Source organism: Ictidomys tridecemlineatus, chromosome 16 (assembly GCF_052094955.1).
Source record: "Ictidomys tridecemlineatus isolate mIctTri1 chromosome 16, mIctTri1.hap1, whole genome shotgun sequence".
Taxonomy (NCBI): domain Eukaryota; kingdom Metazoa; phylum Chordata; class Mammalia; order Rodentia; family Sciuridae; genus Ictidomys; species Ictidomys tridecemlineatus.
Genome location: NC_135492.1, coordinates 13,824,963 through 13,847,520, shown reverse-complemented (window position 1 = coordinate 13,847,520; position 22,558 = coordinate 13,824,963). Strand labels below are relative to the sequence as shown.

General features: G+C 35.3%; 1 pseudogene; it reads right to left on the bottom strand.

Annotated features, from left to right (window-relative positions):
• Positions 1–19,862: 19,862 nt before the first annotated feature.
• Positions 19,863–21,228, bottom strand: LOC144371210 (uncharacterized; annotated as a pseudogene).
• Positions 21,229–22,558: the final 1,330 nt, after the last annotated feature.

Genomic DNA, 22,558 nt, shown 5'->3' with positions numbered 1-22,558 from the left:
GTGAAAGACCTAGAATCAAATAAAATTGTTTTGCTGTCTATATCAGATTCACTTTAGATTCCAAAACAAAGATGGGATGAGAATAAAAATAAATACAAAAATAAATATAAAAAATATATAAATAGTAATCAAGACCCCACCACAGTAGTTCAGTGACTTGGAAGGCTGAGGCTAAAGGATCATAAATTCAAAACTGCAGGTGATCAAAATAGAGTTCATCTTAGTGAAATGGTCTAGCTGCAAAATAAAAGCTAAGAAAGGTAAAGCAGGGGAAAAAATACCCCACAGGATAAAGAGAGTAATTTTAAAAGCAGGGTTTCGATGGGCTATCCAATCTTAGGGGTGAAGCTTCCAAACTCAAAAGAGCAAAATGGAGCCTATGTTTGCTTTATTTATATCAGGGAATATCAAATGTTTTCCATGTAATGTTTTTTTGCCAAATAAGGTAGAAAATGGGCTTTGCAGTTCCCATTGGGTTATGCCCAACTTCAGAGCTAGAAGAGGGGTCTTCCTGGTAGAGCAGAGATAGAGTCATGTGCCTTGGGCATCTACTGCACTCTGGGGAGCTGCGGATAGTTCCCAAGGTTAGACATAAATCTCCATGGCTCCATACCCAGAGAAGACCCTCAAGTAATTCACGGGTGGCACCCTGAATATTCCCCCTTTTTACTTTGCAATAGAAAACGATGAGACATTATTTTAAGTTACCAGATTCGTGTTCTGAGGGTGTGATAACCTATTATCACAATACAAAAAAGAACTAGTAGCAAACATCTCATACCAATAATATACCATGAAGAGTGTTTCAGCGTGTTTCCAGGGTTAAAGCCATTCCATTCTTGAAGTATTTCCAGTTAGAGAAGTAAGATCCAAAAGATTAATTTTGCTTTTTTGAACATCCTGGATGTTGTGATGTAGCTCCATAAGATCCAGGCTATTATTATTGCTATGCCAAATACACATTACATAATTTAACCTTCTCCAAATCCCACAGGGAAGCCTTATATTTGGCTACAGTAACAGAGACCTTCATAGTCAGAAAGTATTTAAATCTTTCAAATGAAAGAGCAGAAAGCTCATTACCAATATTTATGACATAAATTTCTAAGGCATTCAAGTTAGCTTCAATACGTTCATCAATATTTGTGATTATTGAAGACCTTGGAAGTATTTTGAGCCAAATTATTAAGAAAATTTGCATGTTAAATGTTCTGACATCTAGCCACTAAAGCTGTAACTGTAGAGTGATGAATGAGATTAAATAAAACTTGAAAAATTATAACCAGGAATTATGAGTCCAAAAGCTTGCTGGAGTCTGGTCACCTGAGCATGTGTTTGTTGTAAAACCTGAAAACCAGCATCAGCATATCATGGCTCTGAAATGTGGGCTGGTAGGAAGACAAAGGAAGACTGGTGAAGGATTAATATTCCTTTCCATATGTTATATCTAGAGATGCAATTAGGTAAACTGCACTTTTTACAGTCTACAAGGTATTTATCATCCTTTCTCTTAACTCTCACATTTCCAGTAATTAAAGCATAAGGAGATTGAACACAGGCCTGAAGGCCGTACCAGGAACCCTCTTTACACCCCCTGCCTACAAAGCCAGGCATAGGGTTGTCAGTGTAATATAGGAAATATGAGGCTGCAATTAAGCACCAAACACCTTTCTGGATACCGACTTCACTGAAGGTACGGATATTACCAACAAAACCTCCAGGGATCATGGCATCCTTATGTGATTGTCTTTTGTTAATTTCTGGAGAACAGTATAAAATATATCCACTCTTTCTAGAACCTTTTTGTTGTGCTCGCAAGACATTTGCACAGTCTATCCATTTAGGAAAGATCCCAAATTTCATTGCAGAATGATTAGGAGAGTAAGGTATTGGCAGACGTTCTGTGGCAATGACTGGCTTGTTATGAGAAAGTCTCATTTTAACAACTGTTTAACATAGTGCTTGCAGTTCCAGGGTCCCATACAATCGGCTGGTATACACCCCCCATATGCTGTATTTTCTTCAAAAGATACCCCTAGATGGCCAGCACGCTTATCATGGGACCAATATATACGTGGTTGTCCACTGTAACCAGTATAATTAAATTCAGTCACAGGGATGAGTGTAATCTGAGTATCTGTAAAACCACATATTACATGAGTATCATTGGTAAATACTGGAATAAATTCTCCAGTCCACACCACTGGGTGTACCAAAGGAGGGTCTGGAAAATACATCCAATTGATTACTCCCTGGATCTCATTTACCAGACAGCTCAACAGAGCTAACATGGCCACAAACATGTGGCTACACACTTAGTTCCTCCTTGTGTTGAACTATCTGTTCAGCCTGTAGTGTTACATTCTATAGCTGCCTCCATGATGGTAGATTCAACATTCTGTCTTTCTGGGCCTTCTTCGTCCTCTTACTCCTTTGTAGCTTTCATTTCCTGCTGGTGGTTAAGGCTGACATCTCTGGATCAATCTTCAGTCATCTGAACCTTGGGTCCAGGTTCTCCATGTCTCATAGCACGTTCAGGTTCCCCAATAGGATGAGAGCCACCTTCTGGAAAAACACAAGCTTGACCTCTATCCCACATTATCACTAGATTGGATCCTTTCTGTTGTTATGTTTGTAAATCTTTCCACCTAACATGGCCCAAGGGACCTGCTGCAGTGAAAGATGTGTCTTTCAGCAGCAGTGTGACTTTCAGAGTCACAATTAAAAAAATTAAAACAAAGCATGATTAAGGTTATTTTGTAATTGTAGCTTAATAGATAAATGAGCACATTCTACAATGGCTTGGCCTTGAGGATTATAACGAATAACTGATTTATGAACAATTCAAAATTGATGGAAAAACTGCTGAAAATGAAAATTAGTATAAGCTGGATCATTATCAACTTTAATCTTTAAAGGTCATCCCAATGCTGCAAAAGTAACTAGGCAGTTAGAAATAACATGTTGAGTATTTTATTTTACATAGGCAGTGGCAAAAATAAATCTAGAGTAAGTGTCAACAATACCATGAACTTAACACTGTTTGCCAAATTGAGGGATGTGAGTTATATCCATTTGCCATAACTTATTTGGTTATAAACCATGGGATTAACCCCAGTTGGTCAAGATAAAATATATATAAAACATTGTGAGATTTGATGAACAATTTGACAACTTTTTCCCCAGAAATATTAAATTTTTATGTAAGGCAGAAACATTCTGATGATGTAAAGAATGTAAGGCTTGTGCACAAATATATAAACATATTTATTCCCAAACAGCAACAAGTTTATCAATCTTATCATTACCTGATGATAAAGGACCTAGAAGATCAGAATGTGCCCTTATATGGCTAATAAAACATGGATGGTGACACATTTAAATTGTCTTTTGTAAAGTCTGAAACAAATTAAATAACTCTTGCAATGGTGTGTTCCCAGTAGTTGATGTTTCAATATTTTTTGTAACAGGAACTGCATGTAAACTATCTGAATAAATACTGATTGACTCATTTGCAAAATGAATTAAAACACAAATGAGAACTTGAAGTTCTACTCATTGTGCAGAATTATAAGATTTCTGTATAATCTCTGTATGAGCATGTCTATAGAAACCTACTTTTCCTGAACTTGATCCATCAGTAAATACTGTTAGTGCTCCAACTATTGGTTAACACATACAATTTTGGGGAAAATAAATGTAGTCACAAGAGCAAACTGAATTACTTTATCATGAAGTTAATGGCTTTCCATTTGACCAGGGAAATTAGCAAAAGCTATCTGCCAAGTATTAAAAGATTTCCAAAGCCAATCATGCTCTTGAGTAGAAAAAGGGGCAACAATAATATTAGGCTATGACCCAACTATCTGCAAAACTCGTGTTCTTCCTTTAATAACTAACTGAGCAACAAAGCCATGGAATGCAGTCAATGACTTTTGAGGAGAATGAGGCAGGCAAGGTGACTCAATAATGCCCAATTATCATCACATTGCTTCTGTAGGAGTGTGAACAGTGGCAAATGTTTATCAATATATAGGCTCTTGTGGATTAATTCTAGTAAGCTATGCAGTCTTTGTGGCAGATTCAAACGTTGTTATGGCAATCGTTTCTTCTGCCAAAGTTGATGAGAAGGTAGAGAAGGATCTTCCTGTACAATCTGAAACAAAGGACACAAATCTGCTGTGGCTAGATTTAAAGTTGGTCACAGCCAACGAATATCACCTGGTAACTTAGAGGTCATGTGACTTGGGCAACTTAATGTGCTTGGGGGGAGCTGCAATAATTCCCAATATGAAACATAAATCTTCATGGCCCCATACTGAGAGAAGACCACCAAGTAATTCATGGGTGGCTCCTTTCAACTTAGTGAGGCTCTACCTCGAAATAAAATATAAAAATGCCTGGGGATAGATCTCAGTACAAGAAAAAACAAATTAGAAAAACAACAAAAACATCTGGAGGGAATGCACATGTCAGATAAAATCAACAGTGACAGAAATTGTTAAATAGAGGCAAGAATATTATATACACTTGTAATTACATATATTAATTTATATATTTAATATATATGGATATTAAAATATATAATACATATAAATAGGGAGGACAGTTTCACAAGCTAAGGTATAAATATATACATGTGTAAAAACAGAGTTCCAAAATATGTGAAGTGAAAACTATCAGGATTACAAGAAGAAAATTTTCTACAAAAAGGGGTGGATAATTTGTGATATCTCACTTTCAAGACAGAATGAAATGACTAGTAAAAATTTATGTAAAACAAAACAACTTGCACAACAATATTACTACTCTAGGTCTAGAGGACTATATAGAATATTCTGCCCCAAAGAGTAGTATGCACATTTTACTCCAATGTGTAGAAAACATTGTGCAGGACTTGCCATTTTAAAGCCATAAAAATGTCAATAAATTTAAATGCACTGAAGTCAGGACAAATACCTTTTATAAAAAAATAAAATTAAGTTAAAAAACAGAAAATTTAAAAATTTGCTAACATGTAGCAATTAGACAGTGTACTCTTTAGGAAGAAGAAAAATTAAAAAGAAAATAGCTTAGGTTGATAAAAATGAAAGCAAACATGCCAAAACTTAAGAGGTGCAGCTAAAGTAGCCCCCAGAAGAAAATTCATAACCACAAATTCTACATTATAAAAGAAAAACTACCCAAACCAAAACCTAAATTTATGCAATAACTAGACAAAGAAAAGCAAGTTGTAATCAAATTGCACAGAGGATAAATTTTAATAAAGAATAGAGTAAGAATAAAAGAAATAGATAATAGAATTAAGAAAATATCTTGATTGTTGTAAAGATTTACAAAATTGATTGTTCAATTAACCAAGAAAAGAGAGAGAGAGAGAGAGAGAGAGAGAGAGAGAGAGAGAGAGAGAGAACTCAAGTTAATAAATATCAAAAATAAAAGTGAGACCAACAAAACAGACTCCACAAAAAAATTACAGAATTTTAAGGGCATATTATGAACAACTGAATGTGAACAAATTCTTATAAAACTTCCATCAAAACTGACTTAGACTTAGAAAATCTAAAAAGACTTAATGAGAGATTAATTCAGTAAAAAAATCACAATAAAAACATCCGTATTAGAGCTGAGCATGGTTGGCACACACCTGTATCCCAGTGACTTGGGAGCCTGAGGCAGGAGGATCTTGAGTTCAAAGGAGCTTCAGCAAAAGCTAAGTGCTGAGTAACTCAGTGAGACCCTGTCTTTAAACAAAATACAAAATAGGGCTGGGGATGTTACTCTGTTGTCAAGGGACACTGAGTTCAATATCTGGTACCAAACAACAACAAAAATCCTATTAGAAATGTGAAGTGAAACTACCAAACTATATCTAACTCTAAAAGCAGATAGATGGTTTTATGTGAATTAAATCCTAAGGTCTCTACCAAAGAACTATTTGAATAAAAAAGTTCAGCATTTATGCAGGATATAGCACCAATAAATCAATAGAATTTTTGAAGCTGAACAATAAATATTCAAAGCAAAATTATATTAAAATTCCATTTATGGTAGCATCAAACATTAAATTCATATCAAAAAATTTACAAAAAAATATGTCTTGTAAGTAGAAAATACATAGATTCTTTGGTCCACACCAAAGACTAAGAAGCCATCCACTATTTTAAAAGAATAAGTAGGCATCCACTATTTATTGATAATATTTAATGTTGCTGAAATGGTAAACTTCAAGTTGAATTACATACCAATGTAAACCTTACCAAAATTCCCACATGCCATTTTTGAAAAAGATTTAATAGTAAGCCTAAAGTGAATAGGGAAGTTCAGTCAACCTAAAATATCAAATACAGGTTTTTTTTTCAAGAAAAATATGAAGAGCAAAATTGGAAGACTCATACATCCCAATTTTAAAGCTCAGTATAGTTTCAGTACTCAAAGAAACTGGATTCCTATTCCTCACCCTGTTCAAAATCAATTCAAAAGGGGTAAAAGACCTGACTGTGAAACTACAAAATAAACAAGGGAAAGCAATTTAGGACTCTGGTAAAGACAACAAGTGTTTTGGACAGAATTTCAAAATCACACACACAAAACTAAGATAAAATAAAATAAAAACTCTCATAAAACTAAAATTCTGATGTACAGCAATGGAAAAAAAAAAGTGGAATCCCTTTACAGTGGGAGAAAATCTTTGCCCAGTATGCAGTTGATACAAGCTTCATATTTAGAATATGTAAAGAACAAAAAATCATAACACAAAACAATCAAAAGCTAAGTGATGCAATTCAAGTGGGCAAACAAAGTACACAGTTTACAAAAGAAGATAGAAAAAGTTCCAGTAAACATATAGAAAAATGTTCAATATAATTAGGAAAATACAAATAAAAATACAATGAGGAAGGCTAGAAAAATAGCTCAGTTGGTAGAGCGCTTGCCTTGCATGCACAAAGCCCTGGGTTCAGTCCCCAGCACCAAAATAAAAAAAAAAAAAACATGAGGTATCATCTCACCCAAGTCAAAATGGATAAATTAGAAAAGTGACTACCACCGATATGGATGTGGAGAAAAATCAACAATTATGCACGCATGTGCAAGTAAATTGGGTAGCTGATATGAAAAACTGTGCATATTACTAAAAAAAAACTAACAATAGCTGGGATCATTGCACACAATAAATCCCATATATTTAAGAAGCTAAATGAGGAGGATTACAAGTTTAAGGCCAGCTGCTGCAAGTTCAAGTTCAAACTGCAAAACTCTATCTCCAATAAAAAAGAAATATGCTGGAGGCCAAGAATAGTGATAAATTCTTGTAAAGTAGGCAACATGGGAGACGACAGTAGGAGGATCCTGAATTTGCTGTGCGGTTAGGAAACTTAATGTAATTCTCTAAATTAATTAATTTAATTAATTAATAAAAGAATAAGGCACTGTGATGACTAATGGTCAAATGTTTGCCAAGCACATGAGGCTTTGGTTAAGTCTTCAGTATCTCATCTAAATAATACTACAATAGAATTACCTTGTCATTCAGGTATCCCACTTGGGGGTATGTAATGAAAAACAATGAAGCCCACATCTGATACCTGGATGCCTATGTTTATTGAGGCGCTTTCCAATTGAAAAAATATGGAATAGACTTGGAATTCTGTGACAGATGGATAAAGAAAATATGGCATATATGTAGGCATATATCCTTAAAAATCAAATCGTGCCACCTGCAACCAATTGGGTGAAATTGGAGGGTAGCGTGGTAAAATGAAATAAAACCAGACATAGAAATACAAACACTGCCTGCTGTCCCTTATGTAGGAGAAGCTAAACCTGAATTTAGGTCGGTGATTTTTAAAGGTTGAAGAGTGGAGGTGGGAAATGAGAATGGGATTTCATCAGTAGATGTGGTGTATGTGTAAAAATACCAAGCAGAGACTCTTTATTATGTATATTTAGTATCTTCATCAAAGCTATTTTTTTAAATGTTACTGTAATCAGAACCAGAAACACTTACAAAATGATTAAATGGAATAATATTGCCAGGTGTGGTTGTAGATGCATATAGTAGCAGCAACTCAGGTGAGTGAGGCAGGAGGTCACCCTTCAGAATGTAGCACAATCTTGTCTCAAAACCAAAAAAAAAAAAAAAAAAAAAAAAGACCTGGGAATAAATCTCAGTGGTAAGTGTTCCTAGATTCAAACTCATTACTGTAAAAAAAATAACTGGAATAGAATTTAAAAATAGATCCTTATATTTATGGTTGATTATTTTTCAAGGAGAATGTCAAGAAGTTATAGGAAAAATGTTTTCAAATCATCTGGAACAACTATCGATATAAAACTTGGAACACGATCTCAAGCAGTATCTCACACTCTACACAATTAATTTTAAAAGGAAGAAAGATGTAAATATGAGAATTGGAACTACTGGCCCCAAACTAATATCTGTATATATGTTGCTTCCTCGTGTAGTCATAAATATATTGTTGAGAGTCACAAAATGAAAAATATTATAATTTTGTGGGCATATTTTTTAACAAATTATGAATTATCATGAAAATGGTTCTCATTTTCACTGAACTCGCAGAAGTGTCAACAGAGTCAATATTAAGCCTATTATATTCAGAAATGTCTTTGTTCCTTTAATAATTATTAGTTGATACTGAAAATTGAACTCAGGGGTGCTTTACCCCTGAGCTAAAACTCCAGTGCCCTTGTTCATTTTTAAATTTTATTTTTAAGAGTGAATTTCAGTTACACATCATATTAGGGTTTATTTTGACATGAAATCATACCACTTTTAGAAGGTTGTTGGTTATTCTAAATGAGAAGAGTAGCATGACTAAAAGAAATACAAATATTAAATAGCCATCAGCACATCTAAACTAATGAAAACTTCCTCAACTGTTTTTTATGAGTTTTATGCTTCCATTTATTACACAAAGGCCTTGATCCATTTTTTTTAAAAAATATTTTTGTATATGATGGGAGGTATGTATCCAAATATTTCTTTTCTTGTGGATTATCTAGTCATTCCAGGGCTATTTTTGCTTTTTCTTTTACTCTTGAAAAATATAAGCCACAAGTGGGTGTGTGTGTGCGTGTGCAAGCACATGTGCATGTGTGCATAATCCATCTGAACCCCAGTTACAAATTGCCATCCCTGATCTGCACAGTCAGATGAACTAAGACCACTTGTGTGAATTTACAGGGACACCAAATAAAACACAGACACACTTTACCTTTACACAAGCTTCAAGATGGCTTCTCCACTCTCAGCCTCAGGCTCCCCATAAAGGAAGGCAAGAGAAAGTTAAGAGAGGTTGGTGAGAGAGAGAGAGTGACCACGTTCTTCCCAGAGATTTTATTGGAGAGACTCTTGTTCTTAGAAAGTTCTATTCAAAAAGGCCAGAAGAGGCAGGGTTACAAGGGACAGGTGAGTGTACCTCAACCCTCACATGTAACAGCCACATCTGAAAACCTGCTTCTATCTGAGCTGGGACAATGTCCAAGTCACCACAAATGTAGTGATTGGTCAGAGTCTCCTGCTTCAGGACTAGAAGAAGTGGGTCATTCAGAGAGGCTCTCCACATATTCAATTCCCCTTCTTTTTTTGAAAAAACAGGTGATGGGTCATTATTTCAAGTCTTGTTCTGGGGGCATTATATTCTACAATTACAACACAAGAGAAAATTAGTAGCAATGAGAATACAAGTATACACATGCAGAGTGTTTAAGAATTTTTCCAGGGTTAAAGCTGTTTAACTTTTTAAGTATTTGTTCAGCTAAAGAAGTAGGATCTGAAAAATCAAACTTACTTTTTTGTATATCTTGAATCTGATGAAGCAACTTCAAAACATCCAAGCTGTTATTATTATTCTGTCAAATATCCAACAAATGGTTTTGAACCTTCTCCCAATACCATTAAGAAGCATTGCATTTGGCAGCAGTAACACTCACATACTTTTGGCTAGCATGACATTTAAGTCTTTCCTTGAATTTCAAAGTGGAAAGGTCATTACCTATATTCACGAGAGCAGCCTCCAAGGCATTTAGCTTGGTCTCAATCCTTTCATCAACATTTATTTGATTGTGAAGAGTGTTGGAAGTATTCTGAGCCAAATTATTATGACAATTTGAATGTTGAATATTTGAGATATGGTCACCAAAGCTGTGAACATGGAAGCAATTAAAGAAACCAAGGCAACTCCCACTATTATGAGCCCAAGAGCACATTTAGTTCTCGCCAGCTGGGCGTGTATTTGTATAAGACTTGAAAACCAGCATCAGCCTACCATGGCTCTGAAAAATTTCCTGGTAATTGGACAAAAGAGGGCTGATGAAGTATCATCATTCCTTTTTCTCTATTATTTCTGATGACACAATTAGTTAAATTAAATTTACTACATGTTACCAGATATCTATCATCTTCTCTTTTAACTTTTACAATTCCAGTAATTAAAACATAAGGAGATTGAACTCAAGCTCATAAGCCATAGCAAGAACCTTCCTTACAGTACTTGTGTAGAAAGTCTGGTAAAGGTTTGTCAGTAAAATGTAAGATTCTGAGGTAGCAATTAAGCATCAAATGTCTTTCTGAATGCCATATTTTCTGAAGGTCGGGTTGTTACTAAAAAATCCTCCAGGATTCATGGCATTACCTTTACATAACTGCCTTTTTTCAATTTTAGGAGACCAGTCCAAAATATACCCACTATTTCTACACCATATGCTGTATGGAAATGCATTTATAAAATCCATCCACTAAGGAAAGGTGCAAATTTCTATTGCAGAAGTGTTAGGAGAATGAGGTATTCGTGGACGTTCTGATGAGATGACTGGTTAGGAGAAAGTTTCATTTTAATAACTGATCAAAGGTTTTGAGTCTCTATTAACAGTATGATTAGTTGGTTCCCCAACTGCTGTCTTTTCCTCAAATGACACTTTTAGACAGCCAGCATGATTATCTTGGGACCATCACAAGGGTAGTTGGACACTATAGCCAGAATAATTAAATCCAGTCACATGGTTGGGAGCAATAGAGGTGTCTGTAAATACTCCATCTTGAATGAGTCATTAGCAAACACTGGGATGGATTCTCCATTCCACACTATTGGGTGTACTAGAGGTGGATCTGGAAAATATGTCCAGTAAGTGACTTCCTGATTCCCCTTTACGTGATGGCTCAATAGAGCTATTACTGCAGCAAGCATAATAGTTGGAGGTTTAACTTTTTCATACTGTCTAATCATTTGTTCACCTGCAGTGTCAAATTCTTCAGGTCCTTCCATGTGGGTGGCTTCACCATTGGGTCTCTCTGTGCCATCTTTTTTTCTCTCTTCCTTCCAGAGTTCCTCTTGTTGGAAGGAGTTAGGTCTGGCATCTCTGGGTCACTCTTCAGTCATTTAAAACTTGATTCTAGGTCCTCCATGCCTGATGGAGTGTTCAGGAACACAAATAGGATAAAAAGCACCTTATGGGAAAATACAAGCATGACCTCCACCCCACATGATCATTGGATCTGGCCCTCTCCATTGGCCAGTCTGCAAGTCCTTCCACCAAATTCTCCTAAAGTGCTTGTCCTTGTGGAAGACATGTCACTCAGCTGCAGTATGATCTTCTGAGTCATAACTTAGTAAATTTAACAAAAAGAAAGCATGAGTGAGATTATTTTGGAGAGTTCTACTCCTATCTCCCCCTTTTAGCTTTTGTAATTGTAGCTTAATAGGTAAATAAGCTTGTTCTAAAGTAGCTTGGCCTTTCTCATTTGTAAGTTTTCAGGACGGATTGTATGTCCTTTAATCACATGACCTAGACTTTGAAAGGGAGATGTCTTTAGCACAATTGAGGTGAAATGCAGAAACCCATTGCTGTGAGTGACATCTCTAATTGGGCAAAAAGTTTTAAGAGTACATCTGCGTTACCATGAGCTAAAAGTATGTCTTTCATAAAATGAACAATATATGCTTCAGGGAATTTTTTCCTCATAAGCGTTATAGCCTGTGTCACAAAATTTTGACATAGGGTAGGACTGTTATGCATTTCCTGAGGCAACACTTTCCAGCAATACCTTTTAACTGGTTCTTTAAAATTAATTGCTGGGACACTGAAAGCAAACTCTTTATAGTCATCTGGGTACAAAAGTATAAAAAAGAAGAAATTTTTTAGATCTATTATTATTAAATGATAATCTAAAGTAATAGCTGTAGGAGAAGGAAGCCCAGATTATAATGCTCCAATGGGCTCTATAACACAATTAATAGATCTTAGGTCTTGTAATGATCTCCAGTTACCAGATTTTTTCCTAATTACAAAGATGGATGTGTTCCAAGGGATGAGTGTAGGTTCTAAATGACCAGGCTGAAGTTGTTCCTCAACTAATTTGTGGGCTATTTTAACTTTTCCACTCATAGGGGTCACCAACAAACCCAGACTGGCTTTTCTTTGAGCCAATTAATTTTTTTTTTTGCTGTTTTCTGGGTAAGGGATAAGGTCAGGGCCCCTATCAAATATTTTGTCTGGGTGCATTAGTTAATTGTTGAGAGCCACAGTTAACTCAAAATGACTCCTGGCATTTTGCCAGAGAGAATGGTTGAAATGTGACCCTGCTCCAGGAATAGGGAAGCTCTGGGATTAGGGTATATCCTGTTGGGAATAGGGAGGCTCTGGGATTAGGGTGGATCCTGCTGCCTCAGGCGCCCTCTACTTTGGAGTTCCTGTTGAGTTCTCATGGGGTTGCAGGAGAATTGGCACCCAGTGCCCAGTGGAGGGAGTTTGGTCCTGGGAAGTGTGTGTAAAGTGACCGTGAGAGTTTGGGAATAAAGTGTTGCTGTTTGAACCTACAAGGCTTTGTGGCAGCTTGGTTGTTTTTTGCCCAGCCAGACTGCAGCAGTTAATCTCTGTTGGAGAGATTGGGTTACAGGTAGGTACTCTTTCTGTAAATCTCCCTTGATTTTTCTAGGAGTAAACCCTTAATTAAGTCCCTCAAATGACATGATAGTCTCTTGTAGAGAGCTGGATGGCATGTTCTGATTGCACAGCAATTTTAAACTCATCTCAAAAATTTGAATCAATCAATCACTCCTGGAAGTACCTGAATTCTGTTTTTTACATTGTTTCTTCCCACAACTAGGCCTATGGTATGGGAGTAATGGCCCATGAGTCACCACAAATGTAGCGACTGATCAGAGCCTCCTTCTTCAGTACTGGAAGACGTGGTCATTCAGTGTGGCTCCCTACAACACATCTTATTGTTAGGCTGAAAATTAAAAAATGCAGGAACTCCCCTGTGACTCACAAATTACAATGTACACTTTCCTTAGAAATAATTAAAATGACTCCTCAGAACTGTTATCCTGTGTAAAATGACATGCAATGAATACAAGAGGAAAGGTACAGACACAAACCCTGGAAAAAAAAGAATAGCCATTGTACATCCATATCTGAAACCGAAACTCAAGGATCACAGAAACATCATTACCATTACCTTGGTTTTTTTATACCTAAAATTGATCTTTAGATTGCAACATTTACATGTTCCAGTCAACTTAAATCAACATGTGTAGGAATTGTTTTTGAGCCATAGCACTAACACATGAAAAAATATAGGGTGCTTTAACTTTTGAACAGGTTTGTACATTGTTAATAGCTTATCTGAATAAGAATTTTGTTTTTCACAGTGTGAGGATATGTGCTCCTGTCCCTGCAAGACCAAAAAAAAAAGGATAGGTTTAGTTTATAGTATCTTATAAACAGTCTATCATACAGAACTTGAGGAGTCTATGCTATATACTGTCTACCGTGCCATCCCAAGGGTATAATGACCATTATATATTATAAAGTACAATAAAAGAGGTAGGAAAAGTACAAAGATATTTAATTAAGTGAATTGTGAGATGCATGGCTACCTCAGTCAGTAGAGCATGAGACTCTTAAGTAAATTGTGTGGGAGGTTTAAGTGCTACATGGGTATGTCTCTTTCTTATCCACATGATTGTACCAATTCGTAGTTATATTTCCATGCTAGGTATTCAAGAATAAATAGGAAGTCAATATAGGGGGAAAATATTTTCCTACATCATTTGAAGTCAGTCAAGTATCCTCAGGGGTTACTTTTAGATATTGCCTGACTTTTTCAGAAAGTTTCTGCACATGAAACATCAATAGCCAGGAAGAATAAACATGTAACTGGCCACATTTCTCTTGAAAATATTGGGAGTATTTCTCCACAATGACCCTCCTTTTCCCTGAATAAATGCCAGCTGCTCTCTGCCTTTGAGGTCTTTATAATTACCCTCTTTGGGAGGTTGTTTGACTCTCTAGAATTGAAGGATAATAATTTTAAAATTTGTTACTCAAGATAAAGAAATCTGTGACTTACTTTCATATCGCCATACCTTATCTACACCTGTCTTTATTTCTCCAATAATTATAAGCAGAAAAAAATGAACAATGATATGACTCAGGAATAATATTCTCCAAGTAAATTGAATAATTAATAATTAATAGAGATGTTATGCCTCTATTTACCCAATCATGTGCTTTTAATACCTGTTACTAAGAACATTTAATAAAGTAGAATAATTTGATATCTGTGATATGATGATTCCATGCAGAACAGTGTTAGCACATTAATACTTACTTTTATTTAGTAAAAAAAAAAGCATATATGGGCTGGGGATGTGGCTCAAGCTATAGTGCACTTCCCTGGCATACATGCGGCCTGGGTTCGATCCTCAGCACACATACAAACATGTTGTGTCCATTGAAAACTAAAATAAATAAATAAATATTATTTTTAAAAGCATATATAATGTGAAAAAAGTATTTCAAAGTCCATAGGATAGTCTCAACAACATCAACAGATTAAAATCTCTGAGGCTGGGGCTGTAGCTCAGCAGTAGAGCACTCAGAGCCAGCCTCAGTGAAAGATTTACTAGGCAGCTCAGTGAGATCCTGTCTCTACATAAAATAGGGCTAAGAATGTGTCTCAGTGGTTGAGTTTTCCTGGGTTCAATCGTAATCATCCCCCCCAAAAAAAAAGAATGACTAGGTCACTCTTTCATGGATGTTCAAAAATGTAGAACTAGTATAGAATAAGTGTTATGGACCAAGCTCTGGAGTGGATGGGCATGCATTTGAATCCAGGCTTTTATACATATTATAGATTTGATGTTGATCTACTGATGGAATATTTCCTACACAAGGCATGTATGTGCTTTAATTCAAGTGTCTGAAATAGTAGATAAATATTTTAAATAATATGCAGCCACATATTGAACAATAACAGTCATCAGAAAATTGTGCATATGAAGCTAGATAATTTCCGGACTCTTTAGAATGTGTAGATGTATAAGGCAAGATAGTAAGAGAAACAATATAAGTGAAACATTCATGAACTTGAAATGCCATTTAAAAATCTGAGGTGAATGTTGGTCCATAATCTGACTTTCATAACAAGACCCCTACAGCACAAGTATTAAAAATCCAGAATCAATAAATGGGATAGATTCAACCTAAAAACTGCTTCTCAGCAAAAGAAACAATAATGTGTAGAGAGAACCTACAGATTTGTATAAAGTCTTTACTAAATGTACCTAAGATAAAGCATTAATCTCTGGGCTATATAAAGAACTCAAAACTTAACAAAAAACCCAATTAACAAATGGGCTAAATAACTGAAAAGATACTTGTCAGAAGAAATATAATCCATTACCAAATACTTGAAAAAATTTTCAACACAAATAGCAATTGGGATGATGTAAATAAAAATTACATTAAGATTTTATCTCACTTCAGGCAGAATGGCAATCATCAATACATGAGTCAACAATAAATGTTGGTGAGGATGTGGAGGAAAATGAACACTCACACATTGCTCATGGGACTGACTGCAAATTTGTGCAACCACCATGGAAAGCAGTATGGAGATGCCTTGCAAAACCAGAATGGAACCACCATTTGACCCAGCTTTTCCTCTCCTCGGACTATACCCAGAGGACTTAAAAAGAGCATACTACAGGGATACAGCCACACCAGTGTTTATAGCAGCACACTTTACAACAGCTAAATCACAGAACAAACCTAGGTGTTCTTCAACAGATGAATGCATCAATATAATGTGATTATATACATATTCCCCCCACTAATTGAATATTACTTAGCTTTAAAGATGAATGAAACTGTGGCATTTGGTGGTAAATGGATGGAGTTGGAGAATATCATGCTAAGTGAAATAAGCCCCCCTCCCAAAACACACAGGAACACAGAGGCTAAATGTTTGCTCCGATAAGTGGATGCTAATTCATAATGGGGGGGTAGGGAAGAATAGTTTCTTTAGATTATGTAGAGAGGAGTGCAGGCAGGGGAGGAGATATGGGGATAGGAGGGTAGTAGAATGAAACAGACATTACATATAATACATAATATATATGGAAGATAAACCACTCAACAAGGGAGGAGGAGAGAATAGAAATTCAGTGGATTAGACAAAGTTGGAATGAAAGGAAGAAAAGGGAAATAGGAATAGAAATGACAGTATGATGAATCAGACGCAACTTTTCTATGTTCATATATAAATACACCACCAGTGAAGATCCACACAGTGTACACCTCAAAAATGAAATGCTAACTAAAATATTACCCCATGTATGTATAATATGTCAAAATTTGCTCTACTGCCCTGTATACCAATAAAAGAGTAAGAAATTTTAAAAATGGTAAGGGAAAATTTGTATACAGAGAAGGTTTGTGAGTTAAAACTCTTCAATAAATTCTAATGTCATTAAGGTAAAATACAATTATAAAAGACTACCTGACTCCATACAAAATAAGAATGGTAAATAGGATTGCCCAAGTCAATCTGTGCAACTATGTATAATCACAAAATTTATGATTTGCAACTCTTTTCTATTTGTTTCAAAAGCAGCACAAGAGAAATACTTGCAAGTTGAGCAGAGAGGAAATATTACATAGCAGTGTTATGAATACTATGAATAGTGCTGTGTGCCCTCAAAGAAAGCATTCTCAATTTCCTCCCTCATGCAATAAAAATCATGCAGTTGAAAGATATGCTAGTTACTGATGACATATACATGTGTTTGTGACATTAAGTATGTGGGCAGCTGCTCACCTTGGCAGGTCAGGTCTAATAGATAAGGAAGACACTCTCTTCACACCAGACAGATTTTCTTTGAGTAATACTATAAAAGCAAGAGAGAAAGCAAAAGTAACAGACACAGGTAACTGTATTGCCAGACTAGGAAAACCCCCACACTGAACCTATGGAATAAGGAGTCCCAAATAGCTTTTTAGGGTCCTGACTGGGAAGTGCTGGGCAGAGCATCCTCTCCACAGGTGAGAGTCTGAAGTTTTGTTTTAACTTCTATTTAATGTGTGGAAGAATAAATACAAGTTAGAACAAAGAAAGCTTCAAACACCTTGGATGACCTAGTGATCCCATGAAGAATACTATGTCCTCCCAAGAACAGGTCAGATCCCAGAGGAGGGAGTGACAGCCATGAGATGAGTAAATAAATTGGGGTTCCAATGAGTGAGCCACCGAGCCAAATGTACTGATAAATTGGCATTCTTTAGCTGTTAAATCAAGGATATGCAGACTTATGCAGGCATATAGAAAGGGAAGATCTTTAGTAATTTCCTTAGACCTCCAGTATTCAAACTTCAATCTGGACAGTACAAATAGTTAAAACTCATATGTAAAATTAAGCCAGTCTTCTGCATAAAATAATGTGGAATTAAGCATGAAACCTAGAGATTTACTCTTTAGAATAAAGAATGGTGTGAATATTATTCTACTAGAATTTATATTATATTTCAATATTTATTTTACCAAATTAAGTTAAAAGAAATGTTTGTGGGTGGTGTTTTGTTGACCAAAAGGCTCACATATGAGGAGAATATTGTGTTTTTACTTTTTGAACAGGACTTGTAGATTAGAGTCTAGAGGTTTATTTCAATCAAAATTGTGTTTTTCTCTCTCTGTGGTGTTATGGCCTCCTGGAACTGTAAGATCTGAAGAGGGACAGGATTAGTTTATAGTATCTTATAATTACTGGTTTGGAGAGGGGTCTGGGAGACCATGACACATGCTATCTATCATATAATCCAAAGAGAATAAAAAACATTATATTGGAAGTTATTAAGTAGAACAAAATGGTCTACAAAATCAAAACATATAATGAAATAAAAAATGTGGGGGCATAAATGCCCCTATACTATTTATTTTTCTTTTTACAATCATCATTTTACATGTTTCTAGTTACACTTTTCTACTGGGTATCCAAGACTAAAGAGGTAGTCCTATATTGGGATGTTTTTCCTAAACTTAAGGTCAGTCCAGTCTCCTCAGTGATGAATGTAATGGATTCATGAGAAACTGCATGGTTTCTTCAGTTCAAGAGTCAGGATGGGCCTATGAACCATATTGTTTCCCCAGAAAACATTGAGACTATTTTGCCTTTCAGTAACCCTCCTTTACTATCTGAATAAGAGGTTGGTGCCTAGTCTTTGGGTCTTTTTCATCTCCCCAATTGGGAGCTTGAATAACTCTCCAGAGTTGTAGATCCCTTAGGGAGTACTGCAACTCTATATGTTGAAATGTTGGACTCATCATTGAAACTAGGCATATCTGGGCATTATTTTAGTATCCCTAGGTCCTTCCTATAACTGCCTTAATTTTTCCATAATCACAAACAAGAGAGTATATAATTTACATAAATAATATTCCCCAAATAAAACTTGATTAAACATATGAAATAATTAATGAAGACGTTATAGCATTATTTACCCAATAGAATGTTTACTATTACATCTATCCATTAACAAAGTTAATAATGAGAGATGTGTGACCTAATAGGATCATTAAATTCACAACAAAGTTAACATTAAGGAATTCACAATTTATTTAGTAACAAGTTGCATCCGTAATGAAATATAAGTAGAAATGCTCTGTAAAAAAGGAATGGTGGACCATGCCTGTGACCCTAGGGACGTGAGAAGATTTTCAAGTTCAAAGCCAGGCTCCATAACTTAGTGAGGCTCTACAGAACTTCATAAACCCTATTTATAAAAAAAAATATGAAAAATAAGATCTGGGGATGTGGTTTACTAATTAAGTGCCCCTAAGTTTAAATACAAAAATAAAAACTAAAAATTTTAAATTTCATATAAATCTTAAGAGACTTCTGAAATAATCAACTCTGAGAATGTTTTCTGCAGTTGTGAAAAATGAGACTCTTTAGTAATTGTTGATTTATACTGAAATTATATCCTTTTAGGGATGCACTATTCTATACTTGTATTTCCTTATTTCTACAATATCAGCTAAAGATATTAAGAAATTTTTCATAAAATTTTAAAAGCAAATTACCCATTTTCTACATTTAAATAATTTTTTTCTTTCCTACGTCCCAAATACTTCAAGGGATGGGCTATAGATAAGAAATTTACTACAATCTTTATATTTGTCAAGATGTTTTTGTAAATATTTAGCTGTTATCTAAGGTACACACTTTGGACAAATGCTACTACATATTTGCTATATTTTGCTATATTTCAGGTCAGAAATTGAAAAATGTCAGAAACTTGAATACAGTCTTGGACATATTCTTTGGGTTTCTATAAGCTATAAATCCTCCAGTGTTTTAAAAATCTTGGATCAAAGGCCAAAAGCTTTGCAAAAAAATTTCCGCATGTCCTCTCACTTGTATGAATTCTGAGGTGCTGAGTAGGGTGTGAACAACTATTGGAGACTCTGTCACCTATTTTATACTTGTACAATTTCTGTGCTATCATATCTCTGGTATGAAATAGTGTTGAACTACTGTGAAATGAGGTTTAATTCATCATTAAAGACACTGATGCAATGTGTAAAACTTCTCTGCAGTATAAAATCTACAATGTTTAGTAAGATTGATTTTCAATTTTAAAAACTTTTCCATTCTTCACATTTATAGAACTTCTCTCTAGTATGGGTTCTCTGGTGTCAAGTAAGTCATGATTTCTGATTAAAATCTCTGCCACATTCTCTACATTTGTAGGGCTTCTCTCCAGTGTAAATTCTCTGAGTAAGTGATGCTTTGTGATTAAAACTTTGCCACATTCTTTACAGTTGTAGGGCTTCTCTCCAGTGTGGATTTGCTGGTACTGAGTAAGTGATAATTTTTTACTGAAACTCTTGCCACACAATTTACATATGTAGGGCTTTTCTCCAGTATGAATCCTGTTGTGGCGAATGAGATGTGAGTTTGTATTAAAACTCTTGCCACACTCTTTATATTTGTAGGGCTTCTCTCCAGTGTGGATTTTCTGGTGCTGAGTAAGTGATGATTTTTGACTGAAACTCTTGCCACACAATTTACATATGTAGGGCTTTTCTCCAGTATGAATCCTGTTATGGTGAATGAGATGTGAGTTTGTATTAAAACTCTTGCCACACTCTTTACATTTGTAGAGCTTCTCTCCAGTGTGGATTTTCTGGTGTTGAGTAAGTGATGATTTTTGACTGAAACTCTTGCCACACAATTTACATTTGTAGGGCTTTTCTCCAGTATGGATTCTGTTGTGGCTATTGAGCCGTGAGTTTTTATTAAAACTTTTGTCACACACTTTACATTTATAGGGCTTCACTCCAGTATGAATACTTTTGTGCCAATTACACTGTGTGACGCTATTAAAAGCCTTGCCACATTCTTTACAGCTGTAGGGCTTCTCTCCAGTGTGGATTCGCTGGTGCTGAGTAACTGATGATTTTTGATTAAAACTCTTGCCACACACTTGACATTTGTAGGGCTTCTCTCCCGTATGAATCATGTTGTGGTGGTCAAGATTTGAGTTTCTATTAAAACTCTTTCCACACACTTGACATTTGTAGGGCTTCTCTCCTGCATGAATCCTGTTGTGGCGATTAAGCTGTGAGTTTGCATTAAAACTTTTGCCACACACTTTACATTTGTAGGGCTTCTCTCCTGTATGAATCCTGTTTTGGCGATTAAGCTGTGAGTTTGCATTAAAACTTTTGCCACATACTTGACATTTGTAGGGCTTTTCTCCTGTATGAATCCTGTTGTGGCGATTAAGCTGTGAGTTTGCATTAAAACTTTTCCCACACACTTTATATTTGTAGGGCTTCTCTTCAGTATGAATTCTCTGGTAATTTTTAAGGCTTAGTTTTTGACTAAAAGTTTCAAAAAGTTGTTCACATATGTGGGGCATCACTCCAGTGTGTGTCTACTGGTTGCAAATAAGATTGGAGCTTTTATTAGAAGTTTGGTCACGTTCTTTGCATTTACATGGCATATCTCCTGTATAAACACTGTGATGTTGAGTAAAGTTTTTGAGTGTCTTGCATTCTTCACATTGGAAGTTCTTATCTGCAGAATAAATTTTTTGGTGTTGAGTAAGAATTGAAAACTTTTTAAGGCTTTGCCACACTTTTTACATTTTCAGGTCTTTTCTACAGTATAAATCCTCTGATGCTTAACAAGTTCTAACCTTTCACTATAAGTTTTTCCTCATTCTTTAAATTTATAGGATTTTTCACTGTCATAGTATCTACTGTGTTTAAAAGATGTTGAGCAAGCTGATTCTTTGATATATTCTTTAAACTTATACAGCTCTCTTTCTCTATAAATTCTCTTGTATTGAGCAAGCTCTGCACTGTGATTAAGAGCCCTTTCACATACCTTACACTTGCAAGTTCTGTTTTGACTATGAACATTCGGATGAGTAATAGTTCCTGAGCACTGAAGCAAGACTTTTCCACATTTTTCATCTTGGTAAATTTCCTTTAGAAAATGACTAGGAGTTTTTCTATATTCATAATTTTTATCACCAATGTAATTATACTGGTAATTACTCAGGGTAGAGAAATGGCTAATTGTTTTACTTAGAGCATTATATATAGTGCGCTTTCCAGAAATCTGTATCAGAATTGTCATTGAGCAATAGTGGGGAAGTAGGAGCCTTTCTACAATTCTTAATATTGTCTATTTGGGCACAAGGACAAATTACTCTTTAGTTTCAGAAAATGGTCATTTTGTAAAGAAACTCTCAAAAATATCACTTTTAGAAATATCTTCTCTGTGCAAATGTTTGACTGGAAGTTTAACTCAGTGCTACATTTATAATTGGGCAAGTTAAAAACTGATGCATGGACCCGATTTCAAATTTTTCATATTTTCTTTCACTTCAAAAATGGCTGTGGATATATTCTTAAAGACACACACAGCTCCTCAAAAGTAATTGGAATAGACTGAATTTTTTTCAACTATTAATTGTTTCTGGTGTTTTGACTATAAAATTTTTATCATAAATAGGAACTAGTAATTAGTTTTGTCCATTATAATATGATTTTTTAAACTTTACTCTCACCTATATTTTCCCATTGTTTTCTTAGTTGTAAATAGTCAAGATCACACTTTCCATATCTTCCCTCTCTCTCTTTTATTCCCTTCTCTGTTGACATTTCTTGAGGATGATGAGAAGTCATTGCTGAAATAAAAATAATAATCATGTTTACGTACTGTACTGGGCTGAGTATATT